This window comes from Gallus gallus, chromosome Z, assembly GCF_016699485.2.
Source record: "Gallus gallus isolate bGalGal1 chromosome Z, bGalGal1.mat.broiler.GRCg7b, whole genome shotgun sequence".
Taxonomy (NCBI): Eukaryota; Metazoa; Chordata; class Aves; order Galliformes; family Phasianidae; genus Gallus; species Gallus gallus.
Window position 1 is genome coordinate 11,193,462 of NC_052572.1, and position 17,284 is coordinate 11,210,745.

The following is a 17,284-nucleotide window of genomic DNA, read 5'->3' on the forward strand; positions in this document are numbered from 1 at the left end:
AAACTGAAAGAAACTATCATCACCTGTACTTAAAAGATTGGGAACAAGGACAGAGAAAGAAAAAGGACTTTGCTAAAACTCATACTAGAAATGCACCAAAAGCTTCCTCTTCTTTTTTATTCTTCTTCTTTTTTGTTTTGTTTTGTTTTGTTTTGTTTTTCAGAGTATCACCAAACCCACCATTGTAAACCTTGATATAACTAACAATGGCCATTCTCCTCCACCTGTTTCATGGCTCCTGAAGATCCCGTTTTCTTCTCTGGTGGTCTGTATGCTTAGCCATAAGCTCATGACTTTTATTCTTACAGTATTCCTTTACAGACAAGAAAAGCATAAGTTGTAAAGAGGAACATTCTAAAGACTGAAAGTTTGAATTTAAATTAGAACTTAATAATTGCTCTTGAAGTTCACCTCAAATAACTCCTAAGCCCTACTTCCCAGTAATTATAGTACTATCATACTTTAAAACATTATTTATAAGTAGCACAGTCATGAAATATAAAGTCTGGTTTCCTACCGAAAGGATTCATGTGTGCAAAGAAAAATTTTGTTCCTCTCATTCATGAACGTCAGATCACTTGATTATCTGCAAGAAAACAGAGTAATTCCATGATAAGTATATTACAGGGAGTATCACGACCTAATTCCTAAAACACAAGGAGCAAAAAAAAATCACCATATTCTAGCTGATTCAGACACAGACACTCTAAGTCAATTAAACATTGAGAGCTCACATTTAAACATTGAGAGCAATAGCAGCTATGGTAAAATAACATGTTGCTGTACAGTCTTTCCATTATCTGTTTCAATTACAGCACAAAACTTTTTAGCAATTTAGGATGCAGCCCAGCTTTAGACTGCGGTAGGATGTGAATAAAGGCTAATCACCATATATACAAAAGCTGGGACAGGATGAAAAATGACAGGGTGGGGGGAGGAGCCCTGGCTACCTAATCAGTGAAAATAGGGCACAGGGCAGCGGCTACGCCTAAGTCTACTGAAGAAAACAATTGGCCCATTGTGCCTTGTGCAGAACCCCCCAGGAGGAGTCCATCAAACAAATTCCCTTTCCTGTACACCTTGCAGAGGGAAGGAGGGATAGCAGTCATAACGGGAAGCAGTGGGGAAGTAATTTGGGGAATGTGGCAGCCTTATTATGACACATTTAGTGGAAAGAGGAATAGCAGGGAAAGGAAGGGATAGAGGTGGACTGGGGTAAACATGCAAGGGAAAACAAGAAAACAAGGAGAAGAAGGGAACAAAGGGGGCAGTCAAGTGTACACTGGTCAGTAAGCTTGTCTGACTGGGATGTGAACCTGATCACCTTAGTCTACCCCATACCCTCATGAAGTCCTATTCCTGTTCTCTGGATGTGTTCTGTTCTGCATACATTTGGATGCTAACTTCCACCTAGATTAGGCAGTGAGCACAGTGAGAGCTCTGGGTGAGACTGGAGGCCTCTGGGCTCATACACAGCTCCCCAGCAACTGGGAGATCCGTGGGTCTGTGGCCAGCTGCTGGATATGCTGACAACCTGAGCTACCAGAATGATCCACGTTCTATACAAATACACAAATATCTAGCATTAGCAAACTTACACCTGTGCTGACTCTGTGGCTGTGTGTGTTTATGGTGTGTGTGCACCCACTGAGAGCAGATGCTCAGCTTTGCTACTGGCACAGCCTGACAACACCTATTGAGCTGATTCAGCTACCTCTAACAGAACAAAATCCATTGTTTTACTAAAAAAGCCTTTACATCCAGTCAACTGTTTATTGTCATCCATGTGACTGCACTCCGCTGTGAAGAAGTAATTTAGATTGGCTTTGGTGGGCAATTTATCTGCCAGAGCAGGAAAACTTTATATACTTTATATATAATATATATATATATATATATATATATAAAACTTTATATACAAAACTAATAAGTTTGGAATGACTAGCTTTAAACTGCTAACTCTTTCAATTTCTTATGAACCTGTGTCTCTTCAAATACTTTGAAATAAAGTAGAATATTTTTTGCCATGAACATTCATAATGGTCTGGATCTACCAGGAGACCAGGTGGGAATATTACTCAGTTACTAGGGTATTCTTTTGTTTGTCTCCATTTCAGTAAAGATAATAAAAACAATAAAAATACCATGAAATAATCGGGCACCTAGATCTCATGCTGTTACAGAGGAACAGCTTTAATTGAGGGCAATAAACGATTCCTTTTATATGTGCATATACAAAATGGTATAGATAACATACAACTGAATATGTCAAAATTATGTTTGCAAAGAAGTTACTCAGCAATGGTATAGGTAGAAAGTAGTTCAAAGACAGAGTTCAAAGAAACCCTTTCTGTTTTAAAGAGGGTAGGAGTGTGGTTATCTGTTTCAGCGTGAGGAACAGAGTTTGATTCAAGACTGGCTTAGTACATGAATTGTCCCAAAATATGATCTGTCTTGTAGATCTCAATCACTTCATAGGCAATTCTTAAAAATGATGCAGTTGTTCTACACTTAAAAGGAAGTCTGATTCTAAGAGAAAATATATGGTGATAATTGCTAAATTAAAAAAAAAAAGTGAAAATTGTTTTCTCCCTGCAGTCATTTGTGTTTAGAAATAAAACTTCCATCGCTTTTTTCCCCCTGATTTCTACACCATATCGCTACAAAAACATATAGCTCTGCCCTACCACCAAGTTTTATTCTGCTCTTGTGACTGCTTTCATCAGTAAGAGATATCGTGGACTAGTGATAGATTCTTATGTAATATGATTGACTGTGAAAGGTCATTTTTACTACAGCTACAGTAGTGCCATAAGCACTGCATTGTTCACATCCCAGAGTTCAGAAAGTTTAATGACGGAACTGATCACATCTCCTGCATAAACCAGAACAAAGACTCTCACCCAAGGTATTTCTGTATCAGTTAATCATTATTCAGATCTTATTTATCAGAATAATCCTGAGAACAAAGACAGAATCACACCATGTTAGGTACTGTACAAAAAATAATTTCTGCTCTTAAGAACTAAAAATGTAAATAATGAAGAAATAATATGGAGTGGGAGGAGGGGCAGGTCAAAACTTGTTTTGTTTTGGGATTTTTTTGAGTTTTTGAGTTTTTTGAGTTTTTGAAACTCCCTTACAGAGGAAAAAATGTTCTTCAATCACAAATGCTCTCAATAATTAACAACAGCAACAGAGAAAACTATTGGACAAATAATTGTCTTCTGTTTCAGTGTTCCCTTTTTTTCAAGAGGTCCTGTAAGACGTCACGACAGTGGCTGCTTCTTTGTCTTTTTCCCAGTACATGCTGTACACATAAACTTGTACTGCTTAAGAGACTCTAGAGTTACTCAGTAAACAATGCGACCATGAAGAATTGCTCCTCCAATCAAAATACTCAGTTTCCTACGATTTGTGAATTTGTGATTAAGAACATTTCTCAAACGTGCTCAGCAAACTTTAAACCTGACAGAAGAGCTTTGTAATTGCTAAAGGCGACCGATGCCACGCACAGTTGAAATGGCACACAGGTTTGCTAGAAGAACTAAACCATATTATTCTGGTAATCTACAATGGAGGGAAAAAAACACAATTACTGGAGAGAAAGAGCCGACAGTAATATGAATGAAGCAATATTTATCCTCCCATTTTCATTTACCTGAGCTTAAAATAATTTCTCACTTCTGATCTAAAGCACTATATCTCCTTTAGTACAGAAACATACAGGTATGCAGGGACATCCCTCCTAGCTCTAAACTTGGTAGCACTTTGTAGATATATGTTGTAGATACTAAATCCTAAGTAACCTAGAGTCAGTTTAACACATTTTACAAAACTTTTTTCTGCAGATCTTTAAATGGGTGATGATAAGCCCTACCGTCAGTAGAAACCACACGGCTTCCTGGTGGAGAGTGTGTGCACAAAGTCAGATGCTCAAATTGCACTGGACCTTGCAGAGGCCAAACCAGTAACAGTATTAACGCTGCTGTATCACAGCCCTTCAGAATGCCACATCTTGTAGCAAAAATATCTTTAATTACAGCTTCATGAGGAAAACAGACTAATCTCATAACAGCTTCAAAACACATTTCTGAAGGAACTGCATTCCCTCTTTAATTAGCAGCATGAATTTCTCTTATTTTCTAATTTCTCCGCAATGAATGTATAAACTGAGCGAAGTATAGCACTGACCTGATCTACCCCCTATCTTCATCCCAGGCAGTAACTCCTAGCAGATTCTCAGTCATGGTGAACTGTGTTTTGGATTTTTCTTTTGTTTTGTAAGTATAAGGAAGTGACCCTGAGGTTGTAGACTGTGAGGCTTTTATGCACTTGTTTACTGAATTAAAACTTACACTGTAATCTCCAGAGGTTAAAGGTACATTTATTAATGTATTCATTCATTAACCCATTCATTCATTAACTCACTTGTTCTCCTTACAGACTGCGAGGACAGTATCGTGTCACTTACTGATGAATGTACTTCTAACAGGTAATACGTGCATCCCTCAGGGGCAAACGAAATGTGTCAGGGAAGGAATTGAAGAAATCCATTTTGCAAAGACAGAGATGCTCATTGTGCAGCAAAGGCGAGCACATGGCTTCACAAGCATGGATTAGCAGAGAATATTAGGTTTCAGACTATGGGTAGTGTTTAGCTTTAATAAACTGAGCACAGAAGAATGCCTCTCCCTTACCTCTGCTGTAATAACAAATACGTCCAATTACACTGAACATGAATGTTTCAGTTGGCCTGACTCCTCTCTGGAGGTAGCACATTCCTTGGTTAAATAATGAAAAATAGCTACGAAGCAGAACTTGGGGAAGAAAAGCTTTCACTGTATGAAAAATACATACTGTACTGAAGTAAAACTTATTCTAGCACTTTTCTCCTGTGTGCTCCTGTTGTTTGGTTATAAAAATATCTCCAACTGAAATGGTGAAATTCTGGTTACAGCACATATCAGTGCAAAAACACTACATCTGTTTTTTTCAGCAAGTGTTCTTGATTTGCTACTACCTGTGATCACTGACTGTGACATTCTTCCTTTGCGTTCAGTCTCAGAACGGACCCATGATGTGTACCGTAACTATCAAGTTTTATGTGCTTTATTTTACAGGGTCATGACTTCAACTTGGAGACAACACTGCAATTCTCCCCATTTAAAATAGGGTACCTCTCCAACATGATAAAAGCTCCATCCACTCCAGGGCTACGGGGGGTACTGGAGGGGTCACTCCAGAGCTGCCTGCAAGCAAAGCGATCTTCACATCAATGAAAACACCAACTGAAATTAAAAAGTTTTGCCAGCTGCATGTAGGCAAAGATGATTTTTTATACCAAAGCGTCCAAAATGTCAGATCCAGATGCTTTATTTGGACAAAAGCGATCTCACAAAAATGTCAGGGAAAAAAAAAAAGAGTATGAAGGTCATAAATCTTAAACATCAGCGATGTTTCTTTTACAAGTATTTGATATTTGCATGTAATCAAAGTGAAGGCATAAGCATCAGGAGACTTCATGCTCTCCCCTGGTATAGTGGACTTCATGGTAAACTGCATTAAGCTCGTAAATTTTACTAACAGCTGAAATGATTTTAAGCATGTTAATTTAGACCACTGGAAGTCAACCATTAGTCCCCGTAATGAACATCAGTCCATTTTGTTTTATATCCCATTGCAATCAATTTTAATTACCCACTTATAGTTGCCCAATCATATTTCAGTTGTTAATAATGTTCATTTTGTGTTTAATCCACAACATTGCTTCCATAATCCCTGAAATAAAAACCTTATGCTGACATTTAAGCACAAAGAAATGCCAGGATGAAAAAAAAATGCTGTAACTGTCGGTTTTACTTTAGGTAATAACACAGCACAGGCTCTTAAATCCTTGCTTACATAAAGCCTGACCTTTTCACATGATATAAAAGTCATTTTTATTGAAACTTGGATCCACACCTTCCATCATTATTGTTACCTGCCTCTTTCCATGTTGTATTTTCAGTGATGCCTTTTACGGTCATATGCCTGCATCTTCCTGGCTGTGTGTCCTACTTAGAGGCATATTTTATACAATGTAAATGGAAAAACTGTTGAAGACTAACACAGACACGTTTTAAATTGCTCTTTTAACTTTATCCTGAAAATATGTTGGATATATTGTTTGCCACTTACACTAGCACCAGACTTCCGAATCCAGTACAAACTGTTTAAAGGCAGCCCTTGAGCCAGAGCAGTCAGATCTCTGTCTCTACCTTTTTCCTCCCTTTGAAAATGGTGGGGCCCTCAGAGTGCTTTTGGAAAGGACGGCTACGTCTCTAACAAGGCTGCCAATACTTAGAGTCTCAGTGCTGACACCAACACGGAACAAAGCAGCTAAAGTACACAGAAATTCAAAGAACCAGCCAGCAGATAAAGAGTCTCCTGTCCCCTTCCCTTCCTCCTGACTTCAGTTTTGTCCCAAGTGCTTCTCAGAGAGCACAGGACAGTCAGCTTGTGAACTGTTTACCTGGAGGAAGAACAGTTTTAGAGCATTGACTCAAGGAGGTCTTCTAAGACAGTGCAAATAGCACTAGGACCTTAAAAGAGTAAATTAGTTGCAGACAGTATGGACGGGTAATTGAGATATTTAGAAACCCTTAGATGTAAACAAATGTTTTAGAAACATGACAAGTGAGTCACAGGAGCCCACTGGATTACAGGGAGATTTTCAGTATAGTGCTTCTCTGTTTTTTTTTTTTCTTTCCTTCCTTCTTAATTTTATTTTGTTCAGATTTATTCAAACTGATTTTTACTACACTTTCAAAGCCCCACCTACTTGTAAACATTTACTATCCTACTTCTCATTTACATGGCTGTCTTTTCTGAAGCATGCCGAGAGGTACACAAAACTACTAGCAACACAGATTTGTTCTTCATAGTTAAATGATGTGTAATGAAATACACTAAGGACATACTTGGTTCAACAGCTACCTCTGCTCTGTTTCTGAACTGTTTCAGACATCTACTGCCAATGAAAAAGCATGCAGATGCAAGTCTCACTTGCCTCTTCTGGGCTATATTGTAAGCTGCTTAGGACAGGTATTAAGAATCACAGATTGAGAGCCACTGGCATACAGATCTGAACACACATCCCTTAACCCTTTCTCTGGGTACATTACTGTCCTAAAGAAAACATAAGTGCAGTCAGAATGTTGCATCAAGAGATAAATAACATCCCGATATTGGAAGGTTAAATAAGCACAGTAATAATTGCTCACTTTCAAAAGTCTGCATTTTATCTCTGATATGAAAACTAAACCAACAGGGCAGGTTTTTTTAATGGAGATTTCTGGTACAGACCTCCTCTAGTGAAGCATAAGCACACTGGATCTACAAGCTATTGGTGGGCACAGCATTTCAAAAACTACTCCACTACATCAGTTCCCAACTCTATTTTAATTGTCCAGCTCTTTAAATGCTTGAACGAAATTCATTCTTTGAAAGGTGGAATGGGTACTTGAAAACACTTCTATATGCACAGAAGCACCTGAAAGGAAAAGGCCATTATCTCTTTTTCAGTTTTCAAAACCATTGATTTAAGCAAAACTGCTTACTTTATCCCTCAGTATGCCTAGAATAGTTTCACAAATATGTGTATGCAGTAGGAGACACAAACAGACAACCTCCAAAGAAACATGTATACAGTAACAATACACACTGCTATGCAAAGTATGAACATTCATTCTTAGACGAATGTTTATTAACCTAAGCTTGCTCCTTTTCATTTTAGTTCTCAGTCTCAAATCACCTTCTTGGCTTCAAATAACCTACAACATTCAAAAACATTAATAAAAACTGTGATTTGTTTTACAGAATCAAAATTTGGGCACCTTGTGAGACTTAATGAACATGTACATTTTCTTTGAGCATAGTATTAAAGGTCTAGTATATATCAATTATTTATTCGTGGACAATTGTAAATAGGCAGATGCAAGAAAAAGCAATCTTATGTGCCAAAGACATGGCTCTCCCATTGAGGAAAATGATATTAAGGTCAACTGTTTTTCATAAATCACTCTTCATTCTGTTTCCCTGTGCAATGGGTTTTCACATGTGATACTAAATTTTCCTTCCACACTCTATATGTAACGATTTCACTTGTTAAGAGTAACCCATTCTAATGAGAATTTCACAGCCCAAATGGATTTGTATTTTGGTGTTATTACCAAACATCCTTGGAATTATATGTTCAGAACTCACACAGCTCATAACCAAATACATGGCCTTAGTCCTTGACTACACTGTCTGTATGAACATCTTTACTCTTCTAGAGTCCTGCTGATATTGATCTGAACTTACTCACCTAGATCTACCAGCCTTATCTGGGAAAAATGTATTGGGAAATATATACTGCTTTGTTTAGATTGTTTTGTAACCCTAAGTATCAGCATCTAAAGATATTTATTCACATAGTGCCTACAAAACATTAACTGCTACAAGTAAAATATACAGTATTAGGTGAATCCTAAAGGAATAGCAGGGACACGTACATGAATTATTGCAAAATTTTATAAATTAATTCCTTCTTTGACACAATCTTTGTTCAAATTCTTCAGGAAGCAAACATTCCCCTTCGGGAATAAGAATACACAGTAGCAGCTTCTCAAGGTCAGTTTTCTAATGGAATTTAATTCACCAGTATAAACTCCGATACAAAATCAGTTTTATTTCACTTAATGTGTACGTTTTTGCCACACTGAATTTAGTAATTATGTGTAAACGATCCATTACAAGAAGCTAAATGTAGTAGGAAAGGTATTGTGCTCTTGGTATCATGACAGGAGAAATGCTCTAGATTACAGACTGAATGCACTGATTGTATATGTAAACAATCAGAAAGAAGCACTGTTAGTTCTGCTAATACTATTATCTCAAAAAATTACTCAGTAATACAGGTGGGAGCTGCTACAGTTGAAGTCATTTCTACAAGCTGTTTACAAGTGAAATTGGTAAGAATCTCAATGCCTCAAAGGCCCTAAAACTAAGCTCTGAGGTGGAAGCTTGCTGCTGCTGTTTAAGAGCTAAAACTATATTTATTTTCCATAGTGAAAATGCTGATTCTGGAGTAGAAATCCATGAATTGGAGAAGGAAATAAATTTCATGGATTGAAAATGATGGAGGACATCAAGTCTTCCAGATAGCATCCAAGAGGTGGAGAAGACAGAAGTACGGAAAAGCAAACGTGAAAGAGAGAACTAGAAATCAGTTCCAGAGTGCTGTTCCAGTCACAGTAACAGCTCAGTCTCTGATTTTGGGCATCTCTTCACCACCTGCAAAACAGGTATACACTAGATCTTATTGAGATGTGTATCTTTTTTAACCAGTTAAAATTTCCACGTTGAGATTTCCAAGAAATGTTGATTTAAGACTGAAGGTAGTGTTCATAAGCAGAAATATTGCTAGTTGTAATTAAAACAAACAATCAACAACAACAACAACAAAAACCAATCACAGAATGGATGAGAGGCTGTGTGGGACCTCTGGAGATTGTCTAGTCCAACACCACTGCTCAAAGCAGGATCAACCAGAGCAGGTGGCCCAGCATCATGTTTAGTTAAGTGGATAGAGTACACCAGACACTTTTTCCTTAAGACCCTTCAGAACAACACTCCAAAAACAAAGCCATAATATATTACTAATTCCATCTATTGAGAGAGAATATGAGGCCAGCTCTGAAAAAAATCTTGTGCTGGAGCTCCACTATGCTCATTTTCCACTGGTGAATATGTACAAGAACTGGCACTGAGGATCAGGAAATTCTGGTTCTAATTCTGAATCTCTTTTTACTTTCTTTTATATGATATTTTTCCATTAGTCAAATTCTGATTCCTTTTTTAGTGGAGCTATGTTCATAACAAGAGCAGCAGCCAATGACTGAATTCCTTTACAAACCACTTTATTTTTGACTTTACAGCCAAACCATTAAATAAGCCATATAAATTCTCAACCTGGGAACAAACTGTCATTCTTTAGAAAGTTCATTTGTTTGTGTTTGGCTAACTGCATGGAAAATAAAGGCTTTATCACTTCTTGATTTTTTTTTTCCTATCTCTCCATTATCATGCAGGTTGGTAACCCCTAGCAAGAATTATATGTCTGGTGTTTCTTTTTGAATAATTGCACTGAAATTACACCCCATAACACTTTAATGGTTGTCACTTCACAAAAATCTCAGAATGAAAGCACACCTCAATTACTGAGAAACATAAATCTTCATCCTTTTTAGCATCTACGAAATGTGAAGATCTGCGTTTTTCCTGCAGCTTTAATTTTATGACAGTGTTTGACATTAAAATCCAGTAAACCCTCCAACTTACATGATGAAAGTAGCATTAGCTTATGATGTCTGGGTGGAGTACCTGACTAAGGACACTGTGAATTAGGGAGATGGGCTCTGTGCCAGCTGTGATGATGGCAGAACAGAATAAGAGAATAATTATCCTGGATTTTGTAATGATTTTTGTTCCATCCTTCTTCTCAAGCCAGGAGATGAGGTTTGACTCACAGACAGTTGGTATGAAACAAAGTTATTTTCAAGTTTTGTTTTGCATCTTTGCTGAATAGTGCCAAGGTGTGATGAGTGGCCTACAGACTTCTCCTTTATTCCCTCATAAGTACCAAAAGTTTCTTGCCCACTGCTGACAGTCTGCACCCATGAATAAAATAAGTCTGTAATTCTAAGAGAAGAAAAGCTTTTTCAGAAAAGGTTTTGCAATACTGACTCAACAGGAGTTAAATCATAAAATGTGGCAATAACTTATGATCAAAGCAGAAAAAAAAAAAAAGTGTTCTTCCATGAGCAGTTAAATTAACAATTTTCTAAGAATTTGGTTCACCTTGCCACTTTAATACCAGCCTTCTCAGTCCTTCCTGACTGACATCCTCCATGATACTCCAGTGGTCAACAGACAGAAAGGCTGGAGCTAAACTCATGCTCATGGAGTGGATTCAAAGTGAGTTGGTTTGGTGGCCTGCATAGCATACACATGCTGACTGTACAGCTAGCTTTTGCCGTCTTGCTGAAATTCTGCACAACCATGCTCCAGTGTAATTGGAATATCTCTCTTCCATTTGACAATTTTCAGGAAAAAAAAAAAAAAGTGTACATTTCCATTATCTTTGGGAATTCTATCTTGTTTAAATGTAACTTAAACTGAGCAACAGGATAATGCATTATTGGAGGGAATAGGGGCTATAGACTGTGAGATCAGATAGTGTCACCTCCTTTGTAAAGCAAATTGAAAGCAGAATCGCCAATGATTATTTTCTAATTTTAAAGTGATTTTGATTTTAATTTTCTGGGAAGTCTGTGTCTGGCATGCTCCGTGTTTCTGTCCACTCTGAGCATAAAGTTCTCTTTTATAGGTAGCCACCTGAGCAAACAGGGTGTAGACTTTAAAAAACACAGGGACTCTAAGTTACTGCCTCCCTTGAATAATAATATACCCGATCTTCCATATATAAACCAGGAGGCATATAATGAATGATCATCTCAGATTGCTGAAATTCAATCCCAAACTTCATATATATATATATATTTTAGTGGAATACATCAATACAAGCTGGAACTGTTTTCTATCCATCATTTCCATTCTGATATGAACTACAGGGTCCTTTCAGTATCTAAAGGGGAGCTACAAGAAAGAAGGTGACAGACTCTTCAGCAGCCTGTGGTGACAGTACAAGGGGAAATGGTTTCAAACTAAAAGAGGAGAAATTTAGATTGAATATAAGGAAAAAGTCTTACATACTAAGGGTAGCGAGGCATTGAAACAGGCTGCCCTGAGACGTGGTGGATGACCTGACCCTGGAGATTTTCAAGGCTAGGACGGACCAGCCTCTGAGAAACCCGAGAGAGATGCAGATGTCCTTGTTCATTGCAGGGGAGTTGGACTAGATGACCTTTAAAGATCCATTCTAAGTCTAAGGATTCTATGATTCTAAAAAAAGATACACAGAAGAGACTATGACTACAGCATAGAGTTCAGGATACTTGGTTAGGAAATAATGAGGTTTGCTCCCCTCTTGTCCGAATTTTCTGTTTATTGTTCAGTGGCTACTTAATGTAAAATAAATGAAGAGATCTAATCAGAAGAAAAGACAGCATTTTAAAACAGCAGCACAAGCAGTGTATTTCCATCTTCCATAGCAGTTAAGAAAGACAGTGAGAAGCAAATGTTTTGGCTGAGTGAACTGCCCTTGAGCCATGTCTAGCTTGGTATTATTAGTGATAAATTCACAAATAAATGCATAAAAAGATAGGCCAATATCCTTGTTTGTACAAAAGTCAAAGGGAAAAGTTTGGAGATATAGATTCATAGGTAATCATGGCAAAGAAGATAGATGGAGTTGTCTTTTCAGATGCAGAATAAGATGTGGAGGGAAAATAAAAGAAGATCAAGAGTAGTAGAAGAAGAAAGAAGTAGCTGATGTGGTCAGGACAAGTATGGTAGACAGAGATAAAAGAAAAATCTTTCATCCTCTGTCATGTGTGTGTGCACATAGAAGGCAGGGGAGGCTGAGGGAGAAGAAAAGAAAGTAGTAAGCAAAAAGAATGACAGCTACATGCGTTTTGCAATTATTTTTATAGAGAAATCAGTTACTTGGCAATTTAATTGATATTTCACAAGCTCTGTATTAAATTGTAAAAGCTTGCATAGGAGAGCATGCGGAGTCATCATCCTTAGAGAATGAAATTAGCCAACTATCCATGTTTCTCAAATTAGACATGCAGAAGCATATCTTTGTTTAACTTTCCATACAAAAGAAATGTTCAAAAATCAGTCTGGAAGAACAAATAGTGGTGTTTGCCTGAACACAAGTTAGAAAGCCAAGTTAGCTGACCTTAACTCTAGACACACAACAGCTGTTTAAGTTAGGAAAGTGGAAAACCAAATACAGCTTTTTTATTTACAATTTCATGTAGTTATCTGAACATTTGGAGCTATGTACTATGCAGTAAACACGTCTGCAAGGTTTATGTTTATGAAACACTTGTTTACGAAGCACCTATTCTCCCCTGTGCATTGATTACGCTAAGTGAGATGACTGTGGCAGTTAGATCTTATTGCAAGACAAGGTCAGACAGATACAGTAAGTTCTACTTCTTATTCGGGGCACTGCAAGTGAAAAATTCCAAGAGGGGTTAACAGTGTCATATGCACATAGAAATCATTAAATTCAGGAAATGATGCACACAGAAAAAAAATAATCTGTCTGTATAGAAGCAGAATGAACCCCTCCTACACCCCCAACCAAAAACAACAACAGACAAAAAGCGAAAAAAGGAAATACTGAACCCCCTTAAAAACAGAGAAGAAGTAGAAAGACCAAGCAGGGACATCTAAATTTCATGAACCCTACAACAGTTGAGTACAGCAGCAAAGAGCCAAAGAATAGTTTCAGTCGGAGGGGAACTTGAGGGATCTTTAATCCAAGCCCTGATCAAACCAGTTACCTAAGAGATCAGATGAGGTTGCATAGGACAAATAGCATACCACTTCTTTGGGGCAACATGTTTGAGTGCTTGAATGACCTCACAACGAACAAATTCCCCTTTATATTCAGTTGAAACCTCTCTTACTGCAATACATGCTTGTCATATTAGTCCTCTTACCATGAACTGCAGCAAGAGTTTGGATTCATCTTCTTAAGCTCCTTAAAGAAACTGGCAGGCCATCATCAGGAAGATGCAGACCCATATTTCTGTGTTTACTGCTCTATCATCTTGTTGTTACTCTCCAGTCTTACTACAAAGATTTTCCTCTCCTAGACTACATATCTGAATCTTAGAGTGAGCTCCTGACACAGTAATTACACGTTCATTTAGGCTGCTGTGATGCCTGTGACACTTTCTCACTCTCAGAAGCATGTGAAAATTGCTTAAGCTAAAAACTTGCTTCTTCGCTTAAGTTGACTAAGTACCAGCAATTGAAGAGAAAGTAAAAAGGCACTTATCCTACATAAAAAACAGTAAGTCAGCAGCAACTTAATACAAACATGTACATTTCTAAAAAGGAAGCAAAATACTCGTAGATCATATAAAGGAACTCAAGACAGCTACTGCTGTTTCTTTGTAGCCCTCTCATCATGAAACAAAAATGTTGATTATTTTTTTCTGAAGGGAGTTATATAAACAAGGTCCACTTCCATTAACTCCCAGAGAACTGTCAACTGCAACAGTGAGGAGATCTAAAAAGTTACCAAAATACTGACAGTAGATATGTGTGAAATAATCAGCAGGTAGTATTTTGACACAAACATGTTAGTTGGAAGGGACCTTCGCAGATTATCAAGTCCAACCAACTGCCTGACCACTTCAGGGCTAAACAGAAGTTAAAGCATGTTTCCGAGGGCATTACCCAAATGCCTCTTGAACACTGACAGCCATGGTACACCAACCACCCCTCTTGGAAGCCTGTTTCATGGTTTGCAATCCCTCACAGTAAAAACATTCTTCCCAATGTCCTGTTTGAACCTCCCCTGGCACAATTCTGTGCCATTCCCATCCTGTCAACAGTTCCTAGGAGCAAAGCCCAGCGCATCCCTCTGCTTCCTCTCCTCCGAGAGCTGCAGAGAGAATGAGGTCTCCTCTCAGCTTCCTCCAAACTGGACAACCTAAATGTCCTCATAGGACCCATCTTCCAGCTCTTTTACAGTTTTGCTGCCATTCTGGACTTCCTTTAAGGACCTTAACATCCTTTTAAAAGCAGGGAACTGCACACACCATTCAAGGCGAGCCCACACCAACACTATATATAGCAGAAAATCACGTCTTCTGACCACTAACTGTGCTGTGTTTAGTGTCCCCCACAAGGCAGTTTGCCCTCTTGGCTGTCTTGAACGCCCCTTGGCTGCCACACTGCTGCCTCATGCTGAGTGTCCCCAGCACCTGTAGGTCCCTTCCTGCTGAGCTGCTCTCCAGGCCACTCATATCCCATCTATGCCTGAGCCCAGCAATGCTCCATCCCAGGTGCAGAACCAGGCATTTTCCCATGCTGAACTTCATGCCACTGCTGACTGCCTAAAGCTCCAGCTATATCTCTTTGCAAGGCCTTGTTACACTGTGCATTTGATCAACAATCTCTACATACATTGTATGGATGCAATTAGAAACCTATTTTGCTGCAAATAAAATGGATATATAAAATTAATAGCAAATAAAATGCTGCAAATAAAATAAAGGTGGCCTCAGCAGGCTGGGTAAGCATTATCAGGAGCTCAGCAAAGAATGGAAACCACCTTGCTGGCTCTCATGCTCTCAAGCAATATGGCTGATAATGAAACAGTCTTGAAATTAGTGATTTCACTACAGGCTCAGAAAAGGACTTAATATCTTGACTGGAACTGTATTATCAGTCTTCCCTAGTGTGTTTAGGATGAATGTTCCAAAAACAACATGAGAACAAGTGGACACAAAATGATCACCAACTCACTGCTAAACCAAAACCTACTTAAATTTTGCCTGTGAACGAAGTCATTCAAGAACATTTCACATTTATGTAAAAAGTACTTCTTGAAAGTTGCAAGATTAGGTTTTTGGTTCAAGACAGCTACTTTTTGTTTCAGATGAAAGAGATCACTATAGGTGGGAGTTAATTTTTAATTCACTTTTATAACAGCTGCGTGTTTCCAGGTCTAGTCCATTCCTTTTAACATCACTGCCTTTTTCTGCAAACATACAGATATTCTGCATGTGCTCATTTATCCCTACAACTTCAGAATAAAAGACAATTTACTGCATTATCATCTCACTAAACTGGACAACTTTGAAAGAATAAAGCCTATTACATCATGATTATTTGCCTGTCAAATAAAGTTACTAGACAAAACACATTTAGGTTTAAAACTGCTGAAGTGAATGGAATTACACAAGCTAGTAATACATTGTTCACTAAGATCAAGAAACACAAGACATCATGGCCCTGGGATTACATACACTGCTCTGTTTTATGCGGTGAGAGGCAGAAGTCAGGAGGGCTGCTTCAAAAGTAATGCCTCCTATTTTATTCTGTTGGCCCACGTGAGAGGCAGATGTTGATAGTATGGCAGTAGAGGTTGATCCTTCCCACTGTTATTGTTACTTATTGTTGCCATGGGACAGATGGCAGCAAAGGGCAGTCTGAGAGAATAGTGTCTGGCATGGAAGCACAGATGAAGCAAAGGTGTGTCACTGAATTCCTCCACACAGGAAAAATGGCACCCACTGACATTCACTGACGCTTGCTGAATGTTTACGTAAACCAAACTGTGGATGTGAGCACAGTGAGGCAGTGGGTGATGTGTTTCAGCAATGGCAGCAAACCATGGTCTGGACAGCTGTGCACAGCTGTCACACCACAAAATGAAAAGTATCTTGATCAGTTCATCTATGTGAATTGGCAGATTAAGCTCAGGAAACTATGAATGGGAGCTGAATATCAGCTTTGATGTGCTGGAAACAAGGATGGCAATGTTGGAATATTGTGAAGTTTTTGCCAGCTGTGTCAAGAAAGCTCATACAGGAACAGAAAGAACACAGTGTAGAAGTTTGTCAGGACCTACTGAGCCAATACAACACTGAGGGTGACAGCTTTCTGGATTGCATCATTACTGGTGACAAGATGTGGTGTCATCACTGGAGGCAAAATTGCAGTCCACGGGGTGGTGATGTGAATTCTACATTGAAGAACAAGTTCAAGAAACAGCACTCAGTGGGTAAAGTGATATGCACTAGGAAAGGGAAGGAGTGATTCTTCTGGATTTCCTGAAACACAGACAAATCATCAACTCCGACCACTACCTCAAGATGCTGACTAAGCTGAAGGATCAAACTTCCAGAGTCAGGTCTGATAACAACCCTTCTCTTGCAGCAAGATAATGCCAGGCCGTAAATCATTTTGAAGACCATGTAGTATGAAGCCAATCTTGGCTGGACTGTCCTATGACAGCCACTGTATAGTCTGCACTTGGTGCCTTCTGAGCAGAGTAGAGGGGCAGCATCACCTTCCTCTCCATGATGGTCATGCTTCTCTTGATTCTGGGACACAGTTGGCCTTGTGGGCTGCAAGTGCACACTGCTGGCTCATAGTGAATTTTTCATCAACCAACACTTCCAAATCCTTCTTAGGGCTGCTCTCAAGCCATTCTCTGCCCAACCTGTATCTGTGTTTGGGATTACCCCAGCACAGGTGCAGGACCTTGCACTTGGCCTTTTTCAACTTCATGAGGTCGGCATAGGCCCACCTCTCAAGCCTC

General features: G+C 38.7%; 1 protein-coding gene and 1 long non-coding RNA gene across 41 annotated transcripts in view; one reads left to right on the forward strand and one right to left on the reverse strand.

Moving 5' to 3' along the window:
- Positions 1 to 17,284, reverse strand: part of PRLR (prolactin receptor) — a 191,056-nt gene that overhangs the window by 34,266 nt on the left and 139,506 nt on the right. For 32 of the 40 annotated variants that reach the window (XM_046905231.1, XM_040655394.2, XM_040655397.2 and 29 more), the window contains one exon: positions 518 to 586. The gene's annotated coding sequence lies outside the window, so the exon portion shown is untranslated. 40 annotated transcript variants of the gene reach the window in all.
- Positions 2,779 to 5,256, forward strand: LOC112530521. Its single transcript, XR_003072177.3, has 3 exons — positions 2,779 to 2,908; positions 4,447 to 4,495; positions 5,124 to 5,256. It is a non-coding gene; the product is annotated as an uncharacterized LOC112530521 (long non-coding RNA).